This window comes from Nycticebus coucang, chromosome 16 (assembly GCF_027406575.1).
Source record: "Nycticebus coucang isolate mNycCou1 chromosome 16, mNycCou1.pri, whole genome shotgun sequence".
NCBI classification, from domain to species: domain Eukaryota; kingdom Metazoa; phylum Chordata; class Mammalia; order Primates; family Lorisidae; genus Nycticebus; species Nycticebus coucang.
This window is the reverse complement of record NC_069795.1, coordinates 49,134,922-49,154,911: the sequence shown is the minus strand read 5'-3', so window position 1 is coordinate 49,154,911 and position 19,990 is coordinate 49,134,922. Positions and strand designations below refer to the sequence as shown.

Sequence of the window (19,990 nt, the reverse complement as noted above, 5' to 3'; positions counted from 1 at the left end):
TCCAACCTGTGGCCCATGGGCTACATGATTTTGTGAGGACTTTTTTTCGCTTATCTGTGGTGTTAGATATCACAAAAAGTACGCATAGACTTTTTTTGGGGGGGGGGGTGGCTAATCAGCTTTCATTAGTGTTGTGTAGTGTTTGTGTGGCCTAAGCCAACTATTGTTTGTCTGATGTGTGACAGAGAAAAAATAAGGTTGGACACCACTGCTCTAAGGCCTTTCAATCTAACTGATCCATTGGCCTTAGAAAATTATTCCCACCTCACCTACCCACCCCACTCTGCCCCCTACTCCCAGGTCCAATCCCTTAGGATACATGATGTACTTGGCTAATATCTTAGCTGAGTTTGCCTTGCCGCAATCCATTGGGAGGGTTGGAGGTATCAAACACAGTAAAAATATTTGAAAAAACAGTAATAGACATCAAAGAGGAGCTGCTGTATCAGAAGCCAAGATAAATAACAAGACAGACCATGGTTTGGCATTCTCCAGCTTGTTATGTATAAAGTGTTACACTGAAGGCCTTAGTATAAAAATGTCCTCCAGGACAGTCAGGGAGAGTGTATTTATTTCCACTTTAAACACAACTTCTTTACCATCTAGGGGGTGTCAGACACCTTGCTGGGCACTGGTTATTTTTTATTCTTATAAATATTCTTCCACTCTGTTCTGGAATGGGGTTAAGTGACCTAGAAAAAATGTAACACTTTTGGGAATTGCTTGTTTGTGATTTGTTAGGCATGTTTGGAAAAGTGCTCACTCTAGGGATAATTATTCCCCTCTACTGAGGCAAAACCTTCCTGACTGTTCTACTCAATACCCCGTGAATTATGGATTTTCCAGTCTGACTGGAATGAACAGGCAATATTCCTGGCCCTCTGTGATCACTGGGCTCTGTTCTCCCCACAAGCCTAGCCACTGTCTCCAGTAGTCTCCACACATGCATGTGCTGAGCGGAGCGATGTTGAGCCCTCAAGAGGCCCACTGCAGGCACCTAAGGTCTTCTTTCTCCGGGCAGCCGTCCATTGCTGCTACCTTGTATGGTTTCCCCCAGGCTATTCCCACTAGCTTCTCAACTCAAGGAGTCCAAATTCCACCTGGATTCCCCTCCGGAGTCTCACCTGGAAACGCTCCAGGCAGTACGCTGCAGCATCCCTTTTGGTTTTTGATTTCTTAGAGATCAATAGCCTTCATTGCCTGAAGGCCAGTGTTTCAAAACCATTATTTCAGACATTTTACTGGTCTTTTTGGTTGTTTCAGGCAAAAAGGTAAATCTGGCCCTGTTACACCAACACCATCTTGGGCAGAAACACAATTTCTCTAAAATTCAGTTTACTTTACACCTAATACCAATATTACACAGAAAAGATACTACTTTAACTCATGTTTTACAAACCAACATTCCTGAACCACCTACCTTGGAATTACATAGTATACTTCACAAAAAAGTACTTTGGTATATCACATTCCCACACGTACTAATATTTTGTTTTTAAAGAAAAGGTCCTACCTTGTCTGTTACCTAGGCTTGAATCCAGTATCTTGATAATAGCTCACTAGAGCCTTGAACTCCAAGGCAATCCTCCTGGCTTAGCCTCCCAAGTACATAGGACTACAGATGCATGCCACCATATTTGACTAATTTTTTAAAATTTTTTTATAAAATAGGTCTTGCTATGACCTATTCTCTATGAACAGGTTATAGAAAATTCTATGAACTATTGAATAGAATAGGTGATCCTATTCTTGCCTTAGGTGATCCTCCCGCCTCATCCTTGCAAAGTGTTGGGATTACAGGCATGAGCCACCTCACCTGGTCCCTAGATCTATTAAATATCAATTTATTGGCTGGGAGTGGTGGCTCATGCCTATAATCCTAGCATTCTGGGAGGCCAAGGTGGTGGATCTCCTGAGCTCAGGAGTTCAAGACCAACCTGAGTAAGAGTGTGAACCCCCCCTAGCTACTAAAAATAGAAAAACCTAACCAGGCATTGTGGTAGGCTCCTGTAGTCCCAGCTACTCAGGAGCTCAGGCAAGAAGATGGCTTGAGCCCAGGAGTTTGAGGTTGCTGTGCACTATGATGACTACCACCCAGGGTGACAGTGTGAGACTCTGTCTCAAAAATAAATAAATTAAATAAATAAATTATCAATTTATTGTTACTAAAATTTGAGATTTGCTGCCATTGCCATGACAATTAACAAAAAACTATGGAATCCTCTTCTGAAAGTCCGAAAGTCATTGAATTAGGCAACAGATTAAAAAGTCAAGGAGAGGGAGGAAAAAGTCAAGGACAAGGACAGCACTGAGAGGTCACTTCCTCTAACCCATGGCCCTCTGTGGCTAAATGAAGCCTACTGAGGTACCCAGGTCCTTCTCATTTCATTGCCACGATAGTGCACAAAGTGACACAGGGAGACAATCCCAGCTGCCTCCACACGAGAGCTCTCTGGGCCACAAGCACCAAAAGCCAAAACCAAATCGGCCAGGAAATTGTCTTGCCAGCATGGATGCTTCCCTCAGTTTATTAAATAATGACTGCAGCGATGATGGTCCTGTTCCCACCAACAAGTCCTCAGCAACAGTAACAGTCACACTGCCAACCTTTAATCCCCCAATCACAGGAACATTAGGAACAACCCCTCCATGATGTTGGCTCATGACACACTCATTTTCTGGAAGCAAACACACTACAAAGCAGATGTGAGACGTGAACGGAATACAGGCAGCTCAGGCTGAGCTTGTCAGAGGGGCAGCAGGTTCCCCTACACAAGCAGAGTTGCCCACAAATCTCTTTGGGCACTTGGTTTTGGTCATCTTGCTCATCCTGGCATGGGCAGGAAGGCTCTCACTGCTGGGAAGAAGCTGTTAGAAGCGCTTGCCCGTGCTCAGATCTCACATCCCGAATCACCGTGTGTTCTCCATTTGAACTTACTTTTACCAAAGCCAGATTGCATTTCACTAGCACTGGGGAAAGCCAAGGACAAGGGAGGAGATGGAAGTGGGCGGATACAGGCAGAGCCTGATGACTGAGGGCTTTCTGGGCTCGTTGAAATGTCTAAATTTTATTTTAAATGCAATGGGAAGCCATTGGGGGTTTTAAGCAAGGAAGTGATGTATCTTTTAATTGCTTTTTTTAAGATTCCTCTGGCTGCCTTGTGGTACCTAATTTATAGTGTATGACAGTGAAATAAGGGAGAACTTGGGGCAGTGCTACCTAAACCATGGCTATGGACCAGTGTCCATCTGCAAACCATCACCACCTATAAGGATAGAAATGGGGAGGAAGTATTTAGAAGCTTTTACACATTTGAAAGTAACTTAACATTGTGGCAACAACCAGCAGGATCATCTTTGGTTTTGTTGTTGTTGTTGTTGTTGTTGTTTTTACAAACATATAAGGCTGTAATGGATTCAAAGAAAAAAAAAACTGGTCCTTTATCACAGATAATTCTAAACACTACTGCAATAATTCAGGTGAGGGGTGATGGGTGTTTGAACAAGGATGGATCAGGTACAGTGATCACAAAAAAGGTCAGTCAGAGAAGCTGGAAGGTCAGAATAAGGAGGTGGACCACCCAGCCACCCCTCTGCTTCTATTGACCTGTGCTGGACCTGCGTACTTAACAACTCTGTGTAAAGTGACAACCAGGGTCAGTTGTTTCATTTTTGAAGATAATGTTACAGATGGCATAAATGTTAGGAGTTCAGACACTGGTGTAAAGCTGCCCTGTGTTTAAATCCTGGATTTCACCACTGGATGAGTTATTCAACCTCTTTGGGCCTTGGTTAGCCTCATCAATAAAATAGGAATAATAACCTCTATCCAACAGATGTCCGTGAGGGTAAAATGAGAAGAACCCTGAGAAGAGGCCAACACCTAATAAATAGTCTCTCAGCCATGAGTTCAATAGTTTGTGTGTCTTTTTGTGAAGAAAAAGCTTCAAACTGTGCCTGTAGTCACATAATCCCTAACCTTTGCAAAGTACACTGTACATTACATTTGATAATGCTCCACACCTACATTCATCCTCCTCAGTGATACTTAGAAGTAGGGAGGGAAAGGTCTGATTTTCTTGATAAAGAAAAAGGAAGCTTAATGTCTATAGAAGTTCCCAGGTAGATGAGATATTGATTCATCTGTGTGCTCCCCCACTGGACATCACTGGCCCAAGAAGCAATAGAAACAGCAAGGGGAAAACAAGGTCACCTGTTCTTCAGTAGTCCGTCTGCATGTAGCTCGGGAAAAGGAAGAGCAGTAATAGGATGGAGAAGCTGGAGGGCTCAGTTCTCCTTAGTCCTGCTTAAAAGACAGATGCCTAGGACCGAACACAGTGGCTCACACCTATGATCCCAGCACTTTCCACCAGCTCACATCTATGATCCCAGCACTTCACACCAGCTCACACCTATGACCCCAGCACTTCACACCAGCTCACACCTATGATACCAACACTTCACACCAGCTCACACCTATGATCCCAGCACTTCACACCAGCTCACACCTATAATCCCAGCACTTTGAGAGGCCAAGAGGGGAGAATCACTCGAGGCCAGGAGTTTGAGATCAGAATGGGCAACAGAGCAAGACTCCATATCTATAAAAAAAATAATAATAGAAAAATTAGCTGGTCATAGTGGCTCATGCCTGAATTCCCAGCTACTCAGGAGGCTAAGGTGAAAGGATTACTTGAAACAAGGGGTCTGAGGTTACAGTGAGCTATGATCATGCCACTGAACCCCAGCAGCCTGGGTGAGAGTAAGACCCTGTCTCAAAAAAAAAAAAAAAAAAATGCTAAGATGCCTGGAAGGACTCTAAGGCTCCCCATTCTTCCTCACCACAACTTTTCTTTTTCCCTCTTCACCCTGTCTTCCTCCAGCCTTTATCCCCAAAGTTCAGCTATGATATGATTTTGGTGTGAACATTTTATATAACTTTTTCTTCCTCATTAACATTTTAACTATTATTAAATTTTATTATTTATTAAAATATACAGGGTTCCCCAACCTGCTCTAAGGGGATTCCTTACTACCATACATGTCTCTCTCTTTTTTTTTTTTTTTTTCAGTCTGCCTTTAACAGTTTGCCATGCTCATTAGTCTGAATTAAGCCTAGCTTAACAGGAGCAAGGAAGGAAGAATTAAATAGTTGGAGAAAAATTCCCTGAGCTAAAGTAAGACAGGTTTTCAAGCTGAAAGGACATATCAAGAGAAAAGATACTTAAAAAACCAAATAAAAGATCCATATCTAGACATATCAAAGTGAAATTTGGAACTTTATTCTTTTTTTTTGTTTAAAGTGTGAAAGTAGTAATTTAAAATATAGGTTTGTCTGCATATGAAAGATGTCTTCTGAATTTTATCAGAGTAGGTAATAATCCCAACATTTGATATTTCAATCTATTGCTTGAACTTTAGAGAAATATTTTAAGAACCAATATATCTTGTTTTAAAGAAAAATTTATTGGAAAGTCAGAAATTCTTTACATTTCACTTTGGTTCCTTTTCCTTCTATTTAAGATAAATTAAATGTAATGCATTTTACTAAAATATAATTGATGGTAGACTCTGGGCAAAAGATAGATACCATCTCTATACATAAGGAATTGGGTCAATTTCTCAATCCTGGTTGTAGATTCAAGTCAGAAAATGGACCAATTATGCTTTCAGGTAATTTAGAAGGAATTCAGATGCCTCCTAAGCCCCCAAGTTACTATCAAAAAATAACTACAGAACTCAGGGAACATGATCTCTGACAAAAGCAAACATAACCTGGGGAGAAGGAGTCCACCTTTTAGCTTAGAGAAATGAGGCAGAATAAAAAGCCTCTGTAAACATCCAGGGAAGAGGGGGTTACAATCAAATTTATTTGTGTGTTAATTAGGACCCTACGTAAAGCTTTCCTCCAACTATGATAGCTAGAGGCCAGTTCTAAGCCTTGGGAACCAAGCCTGCCAGCCTACCTGAGGGCTTTTTGACCTTTGGGTGGGGAATTCCTCCCACTGGTTCTCGGTCTAGGCCAAGCACCAGACCACAGTGGGGGAAGAGGAGGGTGGGGAGTAGGGAGTTGTTCACAGATGCCCTGGCCTCAACTCCACACCTTCTGAAAGAATCTCCAGGGGCAGAACAAGCATGAGTATATTTTTAAAATACTCCACACATGACTCAGCTGCATACAGTTTAAGTACCACAGGATGGAGCTGTAGAATTCTCAAGGGCAATGTGCCATCTTTTGGAGACATCAGGGATGTTTAACGAAAAGTTGAATAAAGATAGAGAAATTTTCACATTCCTTACTTAACCAGACAAGGAGCACTACCTACTTTTCTGAACATCCATTTCTGGAGCACATCATACAACTTTTATAAAAATCCATTTTCTCGTCTGGCATCAAAGAGGTGTAGCTGGTTAGAAGGGGTGGTGAGTAGATGAGGAAAAGGGCTCATGTCTCCCCGGGTTTCACAGAGACAACTAAGTGTCAGAGTCCTTAGAAGGAGCTTTGAAGGTCAGAGGAAACAGTCAGATGCTCACAGAGGGCAAGTGTGCAAACAAGCCTGGCTCAACAATCTTAGCCAACCGCCATGTTATTCTGTGTGACCTGGGCTTCTACAGGGAAAGAACGTTTTCATTTGAGGGCTATTGTCTGTTCCACGTAGCAAAACATGCACTAGATCTCTATGTCTCAACTGACAGGTTGACATATGTACATTATATGTGGTTTTTAAAAAGCAAAGGCAGAACAATATGCATAATAGGGTCCCATTTATATTTTTAATTATATTTATGTTAAGTGTTTGCAAATAGACTCTTGGAAAAGATCTGGAAGACCTCAATATTTACAAAGTTACTTTCTAAAGACAGAGGAGAATGGGAAGAAAGCAGTAAATAAAGGGGAAACCCTTACTTTTGGCTTTGTTTCAATTTTATTCATCATATGTTTTGGGGGGAGGTGGAGCAAGATGGTGGCCAAGTAACAGCTTCTCTGCAACTGGGCACGGTGAGTCTGGGGAGATAAGATTCCAGGCATCTCTGGCTGGTGGGATCTGCCTGTAATCATCCCTTTAAGGATACAAGGAGTCAGCAAGGGACTTCTGGACCCCAAGAGGAGGACAAAAACAGTGGAAAACTGGCAAGTGGTTGCGTGTGTTCAATCGACCTAATCCCACCGGCAGTCGTTAAGTACAAGTAGCAGTGAGACCGCAAACTGGAAAGGCCTTACCTGTGAACTGTTTCGGTGTTTTTGGACCTGGCACTCAGTTGAACTGCCTCGGGGAGAGCTTGAGCAGGAGTGCGGAGAACTTGGGCATTATCTAGGGCCCCAGACTGAGCCCCTGAGCCCAACAGAGCTAATAGTGTTCAGCTGTGGGCCAAGGGAAGCCATTGTGAGAGAACTGCCCCGGCAAGTTCCGCCGTCAGGGTCACAGAGCAAGGATTGGGCGGAAGCAATAGTGACTGAGCAGCCTAAAGGTGGGGACTGAGCTGCCTTACAGCCTTAACCCTCAGGGGCAGAGTGGGACCGGTTTTGGCACACTGGAGCCTCGGGCTGTTGCCCTGGGTAGAGTGCCATAGTGTAAAGCTCATAGCAACCACAAACTCCTGGGCTTGGCGCAGCCCACACCTCCATAAGAGCTGTGCTGCAACCCCCGACCAGCGACCACAACCACCAGGCCTCTGCATGCCCTGACAGGAACTGCAGGAGCCGCGCAACCCGGCGTCCTCCCTCCTGTAACCCTCCCTGCCTCCACGCCGGCCCACTCATATGGCCAGGGACTCTGGTTAGTCGCATGCCCTCCAGAGCCCTCTCTGCCTCTGCACAGAGCCCTTCTCCTGGCAGAGACTGCTGGAGCCTTGGGCTCTCTGTGGCAAAGTCATTGGGTGCTAGGCACTCGCAGAACTGTGTGCACCACCTCTCGCCCTGTTGCTGGATCCGGGTGTGTCACACTCCAGAGCTGCTTCCACAATCAGAACTCCCCGGCTGGGGCAGCCCCAGAAGAACTACACAGGGTCACTCCCTACTAACATCCAGCAAAAACAGAGTGATCCCACTGGGGTCTAATCTAGGAGAGACACCTCCCCAACTCTGAGGACGGCCAAATGCAACGGTGAAAAACAATCATGAGGTGAAATCAACAGAAAAACTCTGGCAGTATGAATAATCTGAGTAGATCAACTCCCCCAAGGATCAATGGGGCAGACACAGCACAAGATCCCATGCACAAACAAATAGCTAAGATGTCAGAAGTCGAATTCACAATCTGGATAGCAAATAAGATCGAATTAGAATTCCAAGCAGTAACCCAAAAGATATCTCAAGAATTCAATGAATTCAAAGACCAAATGACCAAAGATTTTGACACATTGAGACAAAAAGTTGCAGCCCTCAAAGATCTGAAAACACAGTAGATCCCTCAGTAACAGAATGGAGCAAGCAGAAGAAAGGATTTCTGACATTGAAGACAAAGCTTTCGAATGCTCCCAAACTCTCAAAGAGGAAGAGAAATGGAGGGCAAAAACAGATCACTCTCTCAGAGAACTCTGGGATAATTCGAAGAAAATCAATATTCATCTTACAGGGATACCCAAAAGCAACGAAGTGCCTTCACAAGGCACAGTCTCTTCTCCATGAAATTATGAAGGAGAACTTTCCAGACATGCCAAGAGATCCTCAAATTCAGATAGCAGACAGTTTCAGAACTCCAGCATGACTCAACCCAAATAAGACATCCCCCAGACACATCATAATCAATTTCACTAAAGTTAATATGAAGGAGAAAATTCTGAAAGCAGCCAGATGAAAGAAAACCATCACCTACAAGGGAAAGAATATTAGAATAACTATAGATCTCTCTGCTGAAACCTTTCAAGCTAGAAGAGGATGGTCATCGACTATTAATCTCCTAAAACAAGATAACTTTCAACCCAGGATCCTGTACCCAGCTAAACTGAGTTTCATTTATGACAGAGAAATTAAATACTTCAATGACATTCACATGTTGAAGAAATTTGCCATAACTAAACCAGTTCTCCAGGATAGTCTCAGACCTATCTTCCATAAATACCAGTGTAATCCTCCACAACAAAAGTAAACCCACCCAGAAAATTTTGATCAAATTCCAACTTCCACAGTCGCAAAAGGATTAAAAGTGTCCACTGGACTCTCGAAAGGCTTATCAATATTCTCAATTAATGTGAATGGTTTAAATTGTCCTCCAAAGAGGCACAGGTTGGCTGACTGGATACAAAAATTCAAGCCAGATATCTGCTGCATACAAGAATCACATCTTACATTAAAGGACAAATATAGACTCAAGGTGAAGGGATGGTCATCTATACTCCAGGCAAATGGAAAGAAGAAAAAAGCAGGCATTGTAATCCTATTCACAGACGCAATAGGCTTTAAACCAACTGAAATAAGGAAGGATAAGGAAGGACACTTCATATTTGTTAAAGATAACACTCAATATGATGAGATTTCAATTATTAATATTTATGCACCCAACCAGAATGCACCTCAATTTATAAGAGAAACTCGAACAGACATAAGCAACTTGATTCCTCCAGTTCCATAGTAGTTGTAGATTTTAACACCCCTTTAGCTGTGCTGGATAGATCCTCCAAAAAGAAGCAAAGCAAAGAAATTTTAGATTTAAACTTAACCGTTCAACATCTGGACTTAACAGACATCTACAGAACATTTCATCCCAACAAAACTGAATACATATTCTTCTCATCAGTCCACAGAACATACTCCAAAATCAACCACATCCTAGGCCACAAATCTAACCTCAGAAAATTTTAAAAAATAGAAATTATTCCTTGCATCTTCTCAGACCATCATGGAATAAAAGTTGAACTCAATAACAACAAGAACCTGCATACCTGTACAAAAACATGGAAGCTAAACAACCTTATGCTGAAGGATAGATGGGTTATAGACAAAATTAAGAAGGAAATCACCAAAATTTTGGAACAAAACAACAATCAAAACATGAATTACCAGAACCTCTGGGATAACGCAAAGGCAGTCCTAAGAGGGAAATTTAGAGCACTGCAAGCCTTCCTCAAGGAAACGGAAAGAGAGGAAGTTAATAACTTAATGGGACATCTCAAGCAACTGGAGAAGGAAGAACACTCCAACCTCAAACCCAGCAGAAGAAAATAAATAACCAAAATCAGAGCAGAATTAAATGAAATTGAAAACAAAAGAATTCTACAACAGATCAATAAATCCAAAAGTTGGTTTTTTTGAAAAGATCAATAAAATAGATAAACCTTTTCCAACCTAACCAGGAAAAAAGAGTAAAATCTCTAATGTCATCAATCAGAAATGATAATGATGAAATAACAACAGACCCCTCAGAAATTAAAAAAAATCCTTAACCAATACTACAAGAAACTCTACTCTCAGAAATAAGAAAATCTGAAAGAAATCGACCAATACCTGGAAGTACGCCACCTACCAAGACTTAGCCAGAATGAAGTGGAAATGTTGAACAGGCCTATATCAAGTTCTGAAATAGCATCAACTATACAAAATCTCACTAAGAAGAAAAGCCCAGGACTTTTCTTTACATCAGAATTCTACCAAACCTTTAAAGAAGAACTAGTACCTATATTACTAAACCTCTTTCAAAATATAGAAAAAGAAGGAATATTACCCAACACATTCTACGAAGCAAACATCACCTTAATCCCCAAACCAGGGAAAGACCCAACAAGAAAAGAAAATTATAGACCAATATCACTAATGAACATTGATGCAAAAATACTCAATAAGATACTAACAAACAGAATCAAACAATACATCAAAAAAATTATACACCACAACCAAGTGGGATTTATTCCAGGGTCCCAAGGCTGGTTCAATATACATAAATCTATAAATGTAATTCAGCACATAAACAAACCAAAAAATAAGGACCATATGATTCTTTCAATTGATGCAGAAAAAACTTTTGATAATATCCAGCATCCCTTCATGATCAGAACACTTAAGAAAGTTGGTATAGAAGGGACATTTCTTAAACTAATAGAGGCCATCTACAGCAAACCCACAGTCAATATCGTATTGAATGGCGTTAAATTGAAATCATTTCCACTTAGATCAGGAACCAAGCAAGGTTGCCCATTGTCTCCATTGCTCTTTAACATTGTAATGGAAATTTTAGCCATTGCAATTAGGGAAGAAAAGGCAATCAAGGGTATCCACATAGGGTCAGAAGAGATCAAACTTTCACTCTTCGCAGATGATATGATCATATATCTGGAAAACACTAGGGATTCTACTACAAAACTTTTAGAAATGATCAAGGAATACAGCAATGTCTCAGGCTACAAAATCAACACCCATAAATCTGTAGCCTTTATATTTACCAACAATAACCAAGCCGAAAAAACAGTCAAAGACTCTATTCCTTTCACAGTAGTGCCAAAGAAGATGAAATATTTCGGGGTATACCTAACAAAGGAGGTGAAAGATCTCTACAAAGAGAACTATGAAACTTTAAGAAAAGAAATAGCTGAAGATGTTAACAAATGGAAAAACATACCATGCTCATGGCTGGAAAGAATCGATATTGTTAAAATGTCTATACTACCCCAAAGCAATATATAATTTTAATGCAATTCCTATTAAAGCTCCATTGTCATATTTTAATGATCGTGAAAAAAATACTTCGTTTTATATGGACTCAGAAAAAAACCTCGAATAGCCAAAACATTACTCAGCAATAAAAACAAAGCAGGAGGAATCACGCTACCAGACCTCAGACTGTACTATAAATCCATAGTGATCAAAACAGCATGGTACTGGCACAAAAGCAGAGAAGTAGATGTCTGGAACAGAATAGGGAATCAAGAGATGAATCCAGCTACTTACCGTTATTTGATCTTTGACAAGCCAATTAAAAACATTCAGTGGGGAAAGATTCCCTATTTAACAAATGGTGCTGGGTAAACTGGCTGACAACCTGTGGAAGATTGAAACTGGACCCACACCTTTCACCATTAACTAAGATAGACTCTCACTGGATAAAAGATTTAAACTTAAGACATGAAACTATAAAAATACTTGAAGAAAGTGCAGGGAAAACTCTTGAAGGAATTGGCCTGGGTGAATATTTTATGAGGAAAACTCCCCAGGCAATTGAAGCAGTGTCAAAAATACACTACTGGGACCTGATCAAACTAAAAAGCTTCTGCACAGCCAAGAACATAGTAAGTAAAGCAAGCAGACATCCCTCAGAATGGGAGAAAATATTTGCTGGTCATACCTCCAATAAAGGTCTAATAACCAGAATCCACAGAGAACTCAAACATATTAGCAAGAAAAGAACACGTGATCCCATCTCAGGGTGGGAAAGGGACTTGAAGAGAAACTTCTCTAAAGAAGACAGACACATGATCTACAGACACATGAAAAAAAGCTCATCATCCTTAATCATCAGAGAAATGCAAATCAAAACTACTTTGAGATACCACCTAACCCCAGTAAGAGTAGCCCACATGACAAAATCCCAAAATCAGAGATATTGGCGTGGATGTGGAGAAAAGGGCACACTTCTACACTGCTGGTGGGAATGCACACAAATACGTTCCTTCTGGAAGGATGTTTGGAGAATACTTAGAGACCTAAAAATAGACCTGCCATTCGATCCTATAATTCCTTTACTAGGTTTATACCTAGAAGACCAAAAATCACAATATAACAAAGACATCTGTACCAGAATGTTTATTGCAGCCCAATTCATAATTCCTAAGTCATGGAAGAAGCCGAAGTGCTCATCGACCCACGAATGAACTAGCAAATTGTGGTACATGTATACCATGGAATATTATGCAGCCTTAAAGAAAGATGGAGACTTTACCTCTTTCATGTTTACATGGATAGAGCTTGAACGTATTCTTCTTAGCAAAGTATCTCAAGAATGGAAGAAAAAGTATTCATTGTACTCAGCCCTACTATGAAGCTAATTTATAGCTTTCACATGAAGTCTATAACCCAACTATAGCACAAGACTATGGGGAAAGGGCCAAGGAAGGGGAAGGGAGGGGGGAGGTGAAGATGGAGGGAAGGTAATGGGTGGGACCACACCTATGGTGCATCTTAGACTGGGTACAGGCGAAACTTACTAAAGGCAGAATACAAATGTCTACATACAATAACTAAGAAAATGCCATGAAGGCTACGTTGAACAGTTTGATGAGAATATTTCAGATTGTATATGAAACCAGCACATTGTACCCCTTGATTGCACTAATGTACACAGCTATGATTTAAGAATGAAAATATATATATATATATGTTTTTTGTTTGTTTGTTTCAGTTTTTTGTCCAGGGCTGGGTTTGAATCTGCCACCCTTGGCATATGGGGCCCGCGCCTTACTCCTTGAGCAACAGATGCCGCCCTTGTTTTCAACATATGTATTTTTTTACTCTAAACACCCAAAAAAAGATAAAAACATTTTTTAAAAAAAAAGATAGCTTTCAGCAACAAATGTCTTTCACCACAGGAATTATTTTTCTTCCTTAGAAACATAAAAATTACCAAGAATATAAATTGCAAGTAATTCTAAAGAAAAAAATTAGTACTTCAGATATAATTAGAAAAATGGCAAGAATGAATCCACGACTTTATACTATGACTGTAACTGTGCCAATGGTGTTTACATAGAAAGGAACATTATAATGGTTAATAATAATAAATAGTGAATTGCTTAAATATCCATATGTAGAAGAATGAAGTTGGACCCTTACCTCACACCATTTACAAAAATTAACTCAAAATAAATCAAAGAGAAATATATGAGCTAAAACAATGGAAGTTTCAGCAGAAAACATATGGGAAAAGCTCCACAATAGTGACACTGAAAGCACAGGCAACAAAAGAAAAAGTAAATAACTTACATCAAAATTTAAACCATTTACTCATCAAAAGACACTACAAGCTAAGTGAAAAGGTAGCACATAGAATGGAAGAAAATATGTACAAATCATATATCTAGTAAGGAGTTATAATTCAGAATATATAAAGAGCCCCTACAATACCACAACAACAACAACCAGAAAAAAAAAACCTAACTGATTAATAAACTGTGCTATGTGTATACCATGGAATGCTATTCAGCTATAAAAAACAAGAGATTTTACATCTTTTGTATTAAGCTTGACAGAGGTGGAGAATATTTTCCTTAGTAAGTATCATGAGATAAGTATCCAATGTACTCAATGCTAACATGAAAGCAGTAGACAAAAAAATACATGCCCACACAAGAGAAAAATACAATTAAATTCAAGTGGGGGTGGGGAGGAGAGAGAAGGAGAGGATTGTTGTGCTCTCACCTAACAGGCACAATGTAAGGGTATATGGCACACTTCCTCGGGGAGTGGCACAACTACAACTTGGACTTTACCTAAAAAACACAAATAATGTAATCTAATGGTCTGTGCCCTCATATTAATCTGAAATAAAAAATTAAAAATGAGCAAAATATTTACAAATAGCCAATAAGGACATGAAATGATGTTCGACATCACTAATAATTAGGGAAATGCCAATTAAAACCACAATGAGATACCATTTCACACCCATTAAGATGTCTATTATTTAAAATTTAAAACAATAAATAGAAAATTACAAGTGTTGGTGAGTACGTAGAAAAATTGGGACCTTTGTGTCTTGCTGATGGGAATGTAAAATAAAATGGTACAGCTTCTTTGCAAAACAGTAGAGTCATTCCTCAGAAAATGACCATATAGTCCAGCAATTCCATATAACCAACCAAGTAATTCCACTTCTGGGTATATACTCAAAAGAACTGAAAGCATGGATATGTAAAGATATTTGTATGTCAATAGCAGCATTATTCACATTAATTAAAAGGTGGTATGTTATTTGTAAGAGATCAGAGTTCCCCAGAGAAACAGGGCCAATAAGATGTGTATATAAAAGAGAGAGAGAGATAAAAGTCTATAGGGTAGGCTGGCAGGCTGGAGGTGGGAAGACTTGATGTTGTAGTCTCAAGTCCAAAGGCAGTGTGGAAGCATAACCATCTCTTCTTCAGTGGAAGTCAGCAAGTCTTTTCCTACTGAAGCCTTCAATCAATTGGAGGAGACCCATCTACATTATGGGAGACATACTCAAAGTCTACTGATTAAATTGTTAACCTTATCAAAAAAATACTTCCCCAGAAACATTAGAATATAATGTTTGGCTAAATATCTGGGTACTGTGTATTGACACATAAAATTAACCATCACATACACCAAGGCTGATGGGTTCAAACCGGCCCAGGCTTGCTAAATAACAATGACAACTGCAACCAAAAAATAGCTGGGCATTGTGATGGGTGCCTGTAGTCCCAGCTAGTTGGGAGGCTGAGACAAGAGAATCAGTTAAGCCCAAGAGTTAGAGGTTGCTGTGAGCTGTGACACCACAGCACTCTATCTAGGGGACAGCTTGAGACTCTGTCTCAAAAAAAAAAAAAAAATTAACCATCATAAATGAAAACAACCTAAATCTCTCTACCAACAAATGAATGGATAAACAAAAGATGATATATCCATACAATGGACTATCATTCAGTCTTAAAAAGGAAGAAAATTCTGATACATGATACAACACGAACAAACTTTGAAAATATCCTGCTAAATGAAATAAGCCAAACATAAAAGAACAAATACACATATTATATAATTCCATATCAAATTCCAGTCAAATTTATAAAGGTGGAAAGTAGGATGATGGCAGCCAGAGGCTGAGGAGGTAGGGGCTATGAGGAGTTATTATTTAATGGGTTTGGAGTTAGGAAGATGACATTCTGGAGATGGATGATGGTGACTTTGCACAACAATATAAATGCACTTAAAAACTATAAATTTATATCTATTCTACCACAAAAAAATGAATAGGCTTTATTATGAGCCAAATAATGTGCTAAATGCTTTACATGGATTTCCTCATGTAATGTCTATTAGCATACTCATTTTACAGATAATAAAGTCTCCTAGAAAGAGTGACTTGCTCAAGGTCACACTAATAAGAATTGGATCTGAGAGTCAAACTCTCATAGTCTGACTCCAAAGCCTATATGCTCAGTCATTATGCTACACTGAAAAGAGTGATTACATCAAGATAATGAGATAAAGAGCGAATTAAAATATTTTCAAATTATATATAGATATATAAATATATAGATATAGATTTTTGGGTTTTTTTGGAGACAGGGTCTCACACTATTGCCCAGGCTAGAGTGCAGTGTTGTCATGATAAGCTCACTGAAACTTCAAACTTCTGGTCTCAAGCAATCCTCCTGCCTCAGCCTTCTAAGTAGCTGGAACTATAGGCATGCACTACCTTTCCCAGCTAATTTTTGTAGAGACAGGGTCTAGGACTGTGTTGTTTAGGCTAGTTCCAACTCCTGGCCTCAAGTGATCTTCCTGCTTCAGCCTCCCAAAGTTAGTAGTCTCAAATAATATTTTTAAGTTGATTCAGTACGTAAAATATTTAAGGAATGAATTTCCCCCCAAAATGACAAATTCAGACTGGGCATGATTATTAATTGTACACCTAAAATATCCCACAGCAACTCCTGAAATAAGGTCAGAAATCAGAATGCCCAAGAAGCAAGAGTAGATTGTTTACTTGGTATCTGCCCCGTTTTTCCACAAGTCTTGGGACATTTCATAACTTCTCTATTTTTAAAAAATAAAAATACTGTGGTAACAAGATCCTTTCTCAAAGGGGACAGTCATTTAACTGACATTTATTGAGTGTCTATTAAAAGACCAGGTACTACGGTGCATTTTGTTCAAACAAATTGAAAAGACAGAGTGCTTGCCTGCAGTGAGATCCATCTGTATCCACATGAAGCACATCCCATAGACAAGACTTACATTGATATTCTGAATCCTCCAGGCAAATTTTATAAATTCAGTCCCTCCAAATGTATCATTTTAATCCCTCTTGCACGGACTTTTTGACTATCACCAGCACAAACAAGAAGAGCAGCCATAGCTTTATTATACCTAAAGTAGTGGTTAAGACAAGTGGTTAAGTTTTGGGGTCTGGCATTAGGCTGCCTGGGTATGCACCTGCCATTTGTTCACTGTGTAATCTTGCACAAGATTCTGAACCTGCCTGCTCCTCTGTCTCAACTATAAAATTATAAAAACAGGACTACCCCATAACCCTCTCCTTCCCCAACAGATGATTCGTGCCATCTACTTCTCCCAACTTTCCAACCTTTCCTCCCATTAACCCTCTAAAGATTAGTTCAATGTCCCAGAGTCCCAGGACAGCACCATACTTTCAAGCCACAGTGCCTTTGCCTCTGCCTCCCCTACATACAATTATGTAGAGGATGACACATACTGAAACATGGATAGCACTCAGAACAATGTTTGCCGTGTATTAAGTGTTCAGAAAATATTAGTCAAAGATGTATGAAACAGCCGTCTGTGAGTAACAGAACGTTCCAGGGATGGGGGCAGAAAAATGAATGATCATTCAGGGGAAAAAGGACCTTAGAGATCATTTCACAGATGAAGGCACAGAGGGCCCATAGGGGTTCAAAGTCTTGCCTGAGGTCATGTAGGTGGTCACCAGCAGTGCCAAGGCATAGATCCCTGGCACAGATGGTGCCCTCAAGGAAGAGAAAGCAAGAGATCACCAAACTGACCCTCCATTTATGTGCATATTACAGGTCTTATCTACTTCAATAACTGTAAATTATAAAGTTATACGTATTAAAATGTGAATGGCTGATTCTGTCAGCAGGATGAGAAAAAATTACTCTACACACAGCGTGTATATGTATGGGAACAGGTGCAGGTTGTAACAGTCACATCCCTATCAAAGACTTTAGGGTGTGGTATGTTAACCAAAAGTAGTCTGAGTATGGCCTAGAGCTCCAGACAACTAATCAGAGCTTTAATCAGAGCTTTAAGATAACCACCACAAAATTGAGTCCAAAATACAGAGTCCAGACTCACTATCCAGAGCTGTCCACCCAATCTGCAGCCCCTGAATGGATGTTACCGAAGCAGTAGACCAGATGGGGAGGGTATGATGGGCAAGAGAAGAGACTGAATCATTCCAGAAGTACCTCCATTGTGTAACTGCTGCCAATTCAGCTCACTATCCCTCCACCAATCTACTCCCGTAAATTTCTCCTTCCCCACCAGCTGATTCCCCATTCTTCTCCAGAGATGAATCATTCCAGAAAACACCTCCATTGTGTAACTGCTGCCAATTCAGCTCACCATCTACCCATAACCCTCTCCTTCCCACCAGGTGATTCATGCCATCTACTTCTCCCTCTGCAACTATTCTTTCCTGACCCTGCATCCCTGAAAACCACTTTAGCCATTTCACCAACTTGTGTGCAAGACCTCTCTGAATCAAAAACACACTCTGGAAGTTAGAATTATTGTACCACATTCCCACCTACATCTTTATGAACCAAAAATTAAAGATGAATTCTGACCAGATCTCTCATGACAGTAAATAACATATGACAAAACTCTCAAATCCTAAACATGGCTTAAACAGAGGAAATGATAGTTGTTTCAGATGACATGGCCTCAGGGCCACCCACTTAGCTCAGTATTTTTCATCATTCTATATCTAAATCCCAAAATATATAGTAGAACTGTCTGTAATCATGCACATATAACAATCATTCAATATTATTTTGATAGAATTACAGATTTAGGGAGGAGGGTGTAAAAAAAGAACTACGGATTTAATATACAATTGTAAAGGTTATAGATACACAATGTTGTCTGTCTTATATTTAACGTGTGTGTGTGTGTTTTAACAATTTTAAAGGAATTTGAGGAATTTGGGTCTTCCACTATGGATAGAATATAGAAAAGACATATATTTGGATCAAATGAAAATTTCTACAATTACTTACACAATCCTGGTTTTAAATTATATTAAACACACTAGTAACAGAAGCAAAAGTTGTATTAATTCTGAACAAGCCAGATAATTTCCTCAACCTTCCATCAAAATAGTCAGTGAGTGGGGGATGAATAAAGATTTTGGCTTTACAGATATATACAGTGTTCTCACGGAAAGAAAAGAGAAAAAATAACTTTATCAGGACAGTCAACTTTGGAGTAAGGAGCGGCTGACAAACAGGATACCAGGTTAAGTTTCTGTTCCCAGGAAATTTTAAAACAGCATGCCAAAATAAATTTTTAATAGCAAACCAAAAAATTACATTCAGATGTTAGCAAAGCATAAGAGAAGGAGACCGAGAATCCAGTTTGTGGCAAGTGATATTTTTCTATCCTTGAGGAAGAGAAGGCTAATGAGAACAGCAAAGACACAGGCCAGGGATTGCAGCAAGAGAAATAGGATATCCAGCACGTATTCAAAACTTACCCAACTTGATCTGTTTACTCAACACTTTAATTTTCCCACTTTGCCAGTTTAAAATCAAACAGCGGCTGAGCTTTTGTTGTTGTAGCTCTTTCTGTTCTTTTGATCCCAGAGCCCCATGAAAATTAAACTGTGTGTTGGATGGGATCTGGCCCTGTCTCTCCCTAGAGGTAAAAAAAAGTTTTAAAGTTGGGTCCCTGGTTGTTTCTTTGGGAGAGTGAATAGATAAATAGCTAGAAGGAGAGGACGTGGAGGACGTGCCCAGCGGACGTCGGGCCCGCGAAGGGGCCGCACAGTTTTTTAGCACAGCTGTCCAGATGTGCTTCATCTGGTTCCCCCCCGCGAGGCACGAGCCTTGCCTGCCGCGACTGGAAGAAGACCCAGCTCATTGGTGGCCGCGGCTTCTCGCTTGCCGCCGATTGGCCAGGCCGCCCGCCACTCCCGCGGGTTTCGGGCCCGCCCCCGCCCGCCTGCCCAGCTGGCTGCATCCTAAAGGAACATGGAAGCGCAGCGCGGCCGCTGATGTGGCACTCGGCGAGAGCGGCGGCGGGCCGGGAGGGGCCGGGAGGGGCCGGGGGCCGAGAGGGGGTAGCTCG

At 40.4% G+C, this 19,990-nt stretch overlaps 1 protein-coding gene across 3 annotated transcripts in view; it reads right to left on the bottom strand.

The window, feature by feature from the left end:
- The window catches only part of TMEM45A (transmembrane protein 45A), an 88,575-nt gene extending 68,833 nt beyond the window's left edge, over window positions 1-19,742 (bottom strand). For all 3 annotated transcript variants that reach the window (XM_053565731.1, XM_053565725.1, XM_053565732.1), the window contains exon 1: window positions 19,398-19,742. The gene's annotated coding sequence lies outside the window, so the exon portion shown is untranslated. The remainder of the gene's footprint in view (window positions 1-19,397) is intronic.
- Between the last annotated feature and the right edge of the window lie 248 nt (window positions 19,743-19,990).